The 9,690-nt window shown below is 41.8% G+C and overlaps 1 pseudogene; it reads right to left on the minus strand.

Moving 5' to 3' along the window:
• Positions 1 to 3,620: 3,620 nt before the first annotated feature.
• Positions 3,621 to 5,044, minus strand: LOC128117343 (elongation factor 1-alpha 1-like; annotated as a pseudogene).
• Positions 5,045 to 9,690: the final 4,646 nt, after the last annotated feature.

Raw genomic sequence — 9,690 nt, forward strand, 5'->3', positions numbered from 1 at the left:
TTAAAACAATAAAGACAATTTAAAAGAAAGAAGGCCACATGCCTTTGCAACATTAATCTAGGGAAATGCCAAGACAGTCATGAGAGTGTACTGACTGATTTTTGTCTGTGTAAATTACTTGTCCTATTTATCAATCTTACAATTCAAAAAACTCACTAAGAAGTGGGGTGCAAGACATGCCAATTAGAAGGAGCTTTCTAGAGCAGGAGGATTGGCGTGTTTGATGTGTGTGTCAGAATGAACAATCCAAGGGCCCACTCAAAAATACAGCACAACTTCCCTCTGAGCCCAATATTCATCACTTCACATAAAGTATGAATAAAACATCGGACATTGTTTCTAAAAGAATAACCTGTTATAAAAATGGCATCAATGGAAAGAACGGGGAAGGCAGGAGCAGTCAGGCAGTTAGACTATGAATATCATAGCACAAATTTTTCCATTAAAAGTAAATGCCCCACATAAAATGGTCTATTTCACAGAAACTACCCTGTGTTGCACTGTCTGCGAATCAAATGGAGGCTATTCCATGTGTAAAAATGAACCATAGTGTGTGCCTTGCTAATTGCCATCTTCTCCAATTGACATGGAGTTCAGGTTGAGAAATACAATTTGCAGCTCCCTAATGAAGCAAATCTCCTCACAAATGTTCTCAGGAACGTGCCATTCTTCTTTCTTATTTGAAAAACGCCTGGGAGACAATAGGGCTCCTGCCTCTCCCACATCTACTGACAGGATCTTCTAATAATTTCTTTGTGGGAGTACTCAGTTGCTGAGATAGTCAATTGGACCCTCAAAGGGAAACATTACTTAACTCTGGAATTATCTGAACAAGTCCACTTCCATCCCTCTCTCTTTTCTCCATCTTCATTACTCTGTTGTTCCCAAGACATTGCTCCTTTGACTTCTTTGGGTCTTTCAAGCCAAGAGTGGATTAGTTTCTGATGTATAGTCCATCTCCTATCATCATACTTCAGCTATTTCTTTTCCTTTCCACCTTATATTGCAGAGCCTACCACCTCAAACAGGATTTAGTTAGTATCCCCAATGGCTTTTGTGTTACATTTTTCCTATATGTTGCTCAATAAACGGTAAGGAAATGTGGTTATCCCATGTAATAAGTAGGTCTCTGGCACAATTACATTATTAATAGCTAACGACTGTCTTTCTCATAATGGTATCCTCATATGTCTCCTTCACTTTAGGCTAGTTCATAAACATCACTAGCAAGAGGAACCTCATTCCCAGATAGAAATCAAACATCTATCACTTCAGTGTCAAGGGAATATGTCCATGTCTAAGGAATCCCTCTTGTTTTCTGGAGTTTCATCATGTACTTATGCATGTCACGATCATTGGTAAGGGATTGACTTAGCTTGACCAGGACCATCTTCTCTAATGAGCCACCCTTCCAAAGGGACATCTCTAATATAAAGACAGATGTTAATCATAATTGGGATTCTATTTAAAATGATGAAAGCGATGAGTGTGATGTGACCAGTCATGGCTAGAATTCCAATTCAACCTAACCACTTGCCTTTCCTACAGTCTGAGCATTGGGCTGTGCTTGCAAACCTATACAGCACAGATGCAGGATGCTTGGCAACCACCATTGACATCTTGGACCTCATAATACCTGCAGACACTGCATTTAGTCACGCCTTCTATCCCATGTCATGGAAGGGATATTTTCCACCTCTGTGATGTTTCTACCCTGGACACATATTCCCCCTCACAGTCTGAAGACTGTTTCCCCTCCCACCTCATAGAAAAAATGAAATCAGACAAGAGCTCCATCGATTTTCTAAACTAATTCAATGAGCTTCCTCACTCAGTTTGCCCCTTGCCATTTTCTTCTTCCTTCCTATGACAATGAAAAAACCAACCAACCAACAAACAAAAACAACCACAGCTCTTTATCCTAAGTATAGCCGAGTCATCTTTGTAGATCCCTTCTCCCTTTTCCAGGACTCTTATGACAATATGACCTCGCTACTCCATTTTCAATCTCCCTTTTACTGACCAGTTAATATTAATAATATGTGGTTCTATCATTATAGAACTCATCACTTAAAAACCCACCCATAAAAAATTTAAAAGCCCTCATTGATTTCATATCTCAGCCAACTCCCATGCATGTCCCTGGTCTCTTCTTGGAAGGAAACTTCTCAAAGGAGTGATCTCTACTTTCTGTCTCTTCTTCCTTGCACAACCACACACCCCAAACTGTTGAAATCTGTCATCTATTCCTACCATCCCATTAAAGACCCACTGTGCTCACAATGACATCATCATCACCTAGATCATGATAACTACTAATCAGTTCTTACTGACTCCTGCTGAGGTCTGGATGTTTGTATCCACCATTCCTCCCTGCCATACACAAACACACACACACACACAGAGAGAGAGAGAGAGAGAGAGAGAGAGAGAGAGAGAGAGAGAGAGAGAGAGATCTATATGTTGAAACTTAATCTCCAGTGTGACAGCATTAAGAGATGTGGCCTTTGGGAAAACGATTAGGTTTTGAGGTCCCTGACCTCATAAATCTAGTTAGCTTGGTTGAGTCCTTATAAAAGAGGCCTCTTATAAAAGTGGCTTGTTTGTTCCTTTCCTGTGGGAGGATCAAGAAGATGTCACGATGCAGCCAGGAATGGTGATGGATGCCTATAATCCCAGCACATCGGAGGTGGGAGCAAGAAGGAATGAGGGAAGAGGGAGGCACAGAGGGGGATAATGAAATCATGTACATAGAACAAGGCCTTCTCAAATAATGAATTTGCCCTTGATCTTGGATTTTCTAGCCCCAGAATTGTGATAAATGAATTTCTGATGCTCATAGATTACCTAAATTATTTTTCTCTATCAGTTTAAATTGGCAAAGATATCCATCTAAGAAGAATTAGGTTTACTATTGTTTACTTGTTCTTTTATTTTAACAAAGATTCTATTTCTATTTAAACCACTTCATGTCCTTCCTGAGTTCTTTTATCCTCTGCCTGCCATTTAGTATTAGGGGATTCCAGGCTTGGTGCCTGACCCTCTTACCACCTTACAATCTAGAAACTTTGAGATATCCCCTGCTTTCATGCCTTCAATGACCTTCTAGATGGCAGGTACACTGTGGGGTAAGACCATCTAAGCTCGACCCTAGATTTTGCTGCCAACAACAGGCTGTGGAGCTCAGCCATTCATGAAGCCTACTAAACCTCAACATTCACATTCACAAGTAGGGATGTCTACCACTTAGGACAGCTATGAGGAAAGAGATAATGAATACATCACTCATAAAACAATGTCTGTGTGTATTGAACCCTCACTTCCTTGTTTTTGTTTTTTCCATTAAACTTGTTTAATGTGTCTCAAAATCCTGTTACAGATTTTTGGTCAAGTTGTTTCAATTAAAAAGTACTGGTTTTGAAAACCAGTAGCTTAAAACTGCCACACACATACACATACAAAATGGTCCACAAAACAGTCTCCTTTCCTCCTGAAGATTTTACGATGCACTGTTACCATTAACCAGTCTTTTACTATTAAACTTAGATGACCCTTGAGACAAATGGTTCTAAGACCACTCATCCACTCTTGGGGATGGCAGTTGTTAGGGGCTAGTATATTTATTTAACCTTCTGAGTTTTCTGGGCAGAGCTGGTGACTTTGCCAACTCCAGCAGCCTTCTTGTCCACAGCTTTGATGACACCCCACAGCCACTGTCTGCCTCATGTCATGAGCAGCAAAATGACCCGGTGGAGGAAAGTTAAAGAATTCTCAACACCTAGGCTTGCCTGGGACCATATCAATAACGAGCAGACACACACACACACACACACACACACACACACACACACACACACACCCCCGATTTCAAGGATTTAGAGCCAGCTTCCAGCTTCCTACCAGAATGTGTCCAATATTTTCTTTTAAGCTCAGCAGCCTTGCAAACTCTATGAGCTGTGTGACAGTCCAGCACAATGGCATAACCAGCACTAATTTGACCTAGATGGCTTAGGACAATCACCTGAGCAGTGGAGCCAGCTGCTTCGAGGAGCGGTTTATTTTTGCTGTAAACAGCAATGATGTCATGACTAACATCTTTGACAGACACATTCTTCACATCAAAGGCTACATTATCCCCAGGAAGAGCTTCACTCAAAGCTTCAGAATGCATTTGAACAGTCTTTACTTCTATGGTGACATTGACTGGAGCAAAAATAACCACCATGCCAGGTTTGAGAACACGAGTGTCCACTCCACTCACAGGGTCAGTACCAATACCACCAATTCCATAGACATCCTAGAGGCGCGGTGGCAGGGGCTTTTTAGTTGAATGAGTTCTTGGCAGGATACAACACAGAACTTCTGGCAGTATGGTTCCACCAGCACTGCCATCTTTTTGGGTGACTTCCCATCTCTTGAACCACGGCGTATTAGCCCTTGACTCCAGCATGCCGTCACCTTTTCAATCAGGAATTGGCACAAATGCACCTGTGTCAGGGCTGTAGCCAATGTTCTTAATGTAGGTGCTGACTTCCTTAACAGATCCCTCCTATCTCTCCTGGCTGTCCAGTGGCTTGCTGGAATCCAGTTTGTTGGCACCAATAATTAGCTGGTTCACACCCAGAGTGTAAGCCAGAAGGGCATGCTCACAGGTCTGCCCGTCTTGGAGATACCAGCTTCAAGTTCACCAACATCAGCAGCAACAACCAAAACAGCACCATCAGCCTGAGCTGGGCCTGTAATCATGTTTTCATAAGGTCTCTGTGTCCTAGAGCATCAATGATAGTCACATAGATTTTCTGGTCTCAAATTTCCACAGGGAGATGTCAACAGTTAAACCACACACACTCAGCTTTTAGTTTGTCCAAGACTCAGACATGCTTGAAGAAGCCTTTGCTCATCTTAGTAGCCTCCTTTTTGACTTCTTGATGGCTTCTTTGTTGATTTAACCACATTTGTAGGTAAGATGGCTGGTCATAATGGATTTGAAAGAATCTACGTGCCTAATGATGACAATGTTAATATAAGTCATTTCCTTTTCCATTTTTGGCTTAAAATTAGCAGTGGTTTTCACACATGCATTCTGATGGCAAAACCATGGTGGTGGGAGGGGGCATAGAGCTCATTTTTATTATTAATTTTATTAAACTTACTACTTTTAAACCTGCTTGTCTGGTCTGAATCTTTTCTGAAATGTGGGTCCCTTTATCCAACTGAAAATTAAGTAAATCAACAATACCCTCAAGACCATTCAAAAATCAAGAAATTATAACTCAAAATGACCATTCCCCCTGTCTTTGACAAATATATTCCCATTTTTGTGTTCTCTGTCTGTTGCACAATATTTGTTTAACTATGTAAAGATCTGTTGTATTTGATTAATTGTATAAAGATGTGTTGCTGTTTTACCTTTCCTGCCCAAGGAACCTAATTGGTCTAATAAAAAGCTGAATGGCCAATAGTGAGGGAAGAGGTATAGGTAGGACATCCAGGCAGGAGGAGTAAGTAGGAGGAGAAATTTAGGCTCAGGCAGGAAAGAAAAAGAGACTCCAGGAAAAAGCCAGGGCCAGCCAGACACAGAGGAAGCAGGGAAGACAAAAAGAAAGAAAGAGAGGGGGAGATAAAAACTCATGAGACAAAACAGATGAATAGAAAAAGGTCAAATTAAGTTAAAAGAGTTAGTGGGATAAGCCTAAGCTAAGGCCGAGCATTCATAATTAATAACAAGTCTTTGTGTCTTTATTTGGAACCTGGTTGGCGGCCCAAAGAAGATTCTAACTACATCTGCCTTTAAGAATAGCAACCCCATCCATGTGATTGTACACAATGGAGTCATGGAATGTATCCCTGAATCTTTCTACTTTTGTTTAGCTCCAAATTCTCTGCACACTGCCACTCTCCTATCCTTACTGCCACTACTCTGATGCAGACCACCACCCTTCACTCAGATGACAGCTGCAGAGCCATCTCTAGTCCATCATCCACTTTCCAGCCAAAATGTTCATCTTAGGGTACCACTCTGAGCAGTTCTTACACCCTCCTCCTTCCTTGTTTCTCATGCCTTTCCTATTTTCATCATTTCCTTTCATGTGTACAATGTCCCTCTTGGGTGACACTCTTCCTCTTCAGTACATGTCTTCTGTATACTCTAACTGTAGATCTTCCCCTGGGGTTTTCTCTCACCCCCATGCCCTGGACAGGCACATGTGCAAATTATCTTTCTAATGCTTGAATTACCAGTCTTCCTCACTGAAGAACGCCAGTGAGAGTCAAATCTGTTCCCCATGACAACCTAGGCTGGTCAACGAAGAGCACTTGTCAGTGAGAAAGTGGCTGACTTTTGTTGATTCTCTTTCTCTTTTCCATCCCCTTATACACATCATAGTCAGTTCTATCATGTGTTTTCATATACTTCTTAGAAGTATTGCTTTCATTGGTGATAAGAGAGAACAACTGAGAGTAACTAGAGAAAGATACATATTGGATGTTTCATATGCAGAATTTAGATTCAACTACAAATGTACACACACACACACACACACACACACACACACACACACACGGCACGAAAGAAAAAAAAAGAAACATGAGGGAGGGATGGAACCAACAGGAGGGAGGAGGGATGCAATGGGGAGTAATTAATGGGGGTAAATATGTACAAAGTACAATGATGTATCCACATCCAAATGCTATAGTGAAACACATCAGTTTGCTCACTGCTTAAAATTAATTTTAAATTAATGATACAAGTTTTAGAAAGCATCATGTAGCTGACCTGAGCTTTGTCATGAGACCTTGTCTTAAAAAAATAAATAAAACAACATGAAAGAACTTTCTTAGTTAGAGAAGGCAACTGGAGATACAGAAGTTGTCCTAACATCAACTTCTACAACACATTAGTCCCCACCCAGCTTGGCACTAGACTCACCAGAGCAGCCTTTTGCAAATACACTTTTCCTGGTGTGTTCATAACTTACTCAAATCCAAACCTCCAGGAAGTTAGATTCTAAGTGGATCCCAGGTGACTCTGATAATCAACTGGTGCTGAGAACCCCTGCTGTCTATAATCCCGAGAAGGCCTGGATGTAGAATTACTAATCAGACTTACTCATCCCAAGCATTACACTAATGAATTACTGTGACCTCCCTCCCAGGGAATCGAAAACAACATGATGCCTGAGTCTAATTAAAACACTGTCTCCAAAAGCCTCATAGGATCTGAACAGAGTGAAGAGGCTTTAGGGCAGATTGATAGGAGACATTTTACTGCAAAACATCTACCTGAGCAACTTTGGTGCCCTCGTGTCTAGACTAGCCTACCACAACATGTGGGATGCATTAACTGATGGAAAGAACATCTCTTATACATGGAAGGCACATGTGGTAACTTTCCATCACTGTGAACAAATATCTAAGACAAATAAAGAAGGAGGAAAGGTCTGGCTCATGGTTAGAGAGGTATTAGTCTAAATGGCTTGTCCAAAGTTCTAGCTCATGGTTTGAAAGGTATTAGTCTAAATGGCTTGTCCATGTGACTTGGGTTCTGTGACAGGACGAGACATCAAGACCACATAAGAGGGGATGCTGCTCACTTCCTAGCAATCAGAAAGCAGAGAGAGAGAGAGAGAGAGAGAGAGAGAGAGAGAGAGAGAGAGAGAGATGAAGAAGAGACTTTTGTTCCAACATTCTCCTCAAAGGCAAGCCCCTAACCTAATTTCCAATAGGTCCCACTTTTTAAAGGTCCCACTAGTATATTACAAGATAAAAAGGTTGAAAGAAATATACAGAAGCCATGCAGTGTAGTAGAAATGATACCAGAGCTGAGACTCAAAGGTGAATTTTTTTAGTAATAGGATTTTAGGAAATAAGAAGGGCAAAGGTCAAGACTCCAAGAAAGTGTGTTTAGCAACAGGGAACTTCCAGATCAACCTAGACTGTAGAAGTCGTGGAAGTGGGATAGAGTGGAGAAGGTGACAGAGATGAGAGTGGACAGTGAGATGAGAAATCAGAGTGGGCTATGAGTGCTGAATTAAGAACTTAACTATGCAAATCCAAGAGGACCCATTAAAGTACGGCGGCATTGTTTAGATGTTATTTGTTTCGTGAATGAGGGGCTAGCCTAATATGATACCCTTTCACTCAATCAAATATGCACAGTACTTTTATTGGTACTGCATAAATTGTAGTAAATAAGACAAAGAACCTGTATTCAAAGCCTATCAGGCAACTCTTATTTGGAAGGAGAGGAAAATTAGAATTATGTAACTGAGAAGACAGCCATGGAAATGAGATATAAGATTTGTGGCTTACAAATTCTCAGTGAAGTTTACAACGAACCCACCCAAGCCAATGAGTGTTTCTTTGAGAGAGCTAGTGAAATTGACCGTTAGAAGACGAAACTAACGACCTGTTGGTGAGGACTTTTACTCTAAGTGGTGACAGACGTAGTAAGAAAGTCCTAAGATGAGTCAACTTTCTGACTGAGCCAGCTAGCTTTTGTCAGCCTGAGACAAAAGTACAGTTACCTAGAAGGAGGGAACTTCCGCTGAAGAATTGTCTTCATCAGAGCAGCCTGTGGAGCATTTTCTTGGTTATTGGTTGATGCGGGAGGGCCCAACCCAATATGGGTGATGCCACTCTGACTAGGTCCTGGGTTCTATAAGAAAGCAAGCGAAGGCAGCCATGATGAAGAAGTCCGTGAGCAGCTTTGCTCTGTGGCCTCTCATTTGGCTCCTGCTTCCAGGTTCCTGTCTTGAGTGTCTGCCTTGACTTCCCTTCATGATCGGCTATGAGTCTAAGATGAAATAAACCCTTTCCTGCTCCACGTTGGATTTTGTTAGTGTTTTATCACAACTCAAAAACCAAACTAGGATAGAAATTGAAACCAGAGAGTGGGATATTGCTATGATGGACCTTACCGTGTTGGTTTGGTTTTTTTTTTTTTGGGGGGGGGGGGGATGTTGTGGGAGGATTTTAGAGCTTTGGGCTAGGGGAGGTTGTTGAGTGCTCATGAGCTTTTATGGGTGTTTCAATGATAGTAATGTTGAAAGAGGTACAGACTATGCAAACATGGCGTGTGAAGTTTCCGGGGGAAGCAATGACTCCATTATGCCTATTTGTGTCACGTTTTGAATTGAGAATTTGTGGTCTCTGGTGAGCTGGGCTGAAGACTCCACTTTGATTAATAATAGACCAGTACCTCTCAGGTAAAACATTTGCTTTACTGGGACAATTGATGATGGTTAGCTGGGGCTGAGAAATCACCTGTGATTAAGAACAGCATCACTGAGGTGAAATCTTCTAGAAGTATTTCCTCAGGGTCAGTGCACAGAAGCCACAGTCCAGAGCATGCCAAGGCTGCATCTCAGGGTGGCAGCTGAACTTGGTCATGTCTAAGAGTCTCCCACCTGGTGAAGATTTAATGGGGTTGCAGAGAGCACCTGAGACTTGGCACTGTGAGAGGCCATTGATGAAGGTGCAGCCTTAGTTGCAGTAGAGATCCCAGCATATTGGAGAAGCCAGGACCATGAGACAACCACCAAAGACGTTGGTAGGTGTGGAACAGAGCCCTCCTAAGTAACAAGGTTGTGTGTGCTGTAGGCAGGGAAGTGGAGCTGCCTAAACCCTTTGGAGCACAGAAGATTGTGAGTCCCAGCTGGCAGACATTGAGATATAAAATTTTGGAGCTAA

This window comes from Peromyscus californicus, unplaced genomic scaffold (assembly GCF_007827085.1).
Source record: "Peromyscus californicus insignis strain IS unplaced genomic scaffold, ASM782708v3 Scaffold_21__1_contigs__length_65335640, whole genome shotgun sequence".
In the NCBI taxonomy this organism is placed as follows: domain Eukaryota; kingdom Metazoa; phylum Chordata; class Mammalia; order Rodentia; family Cricetidae; genus Peromyscus; species Peromyscus californicus.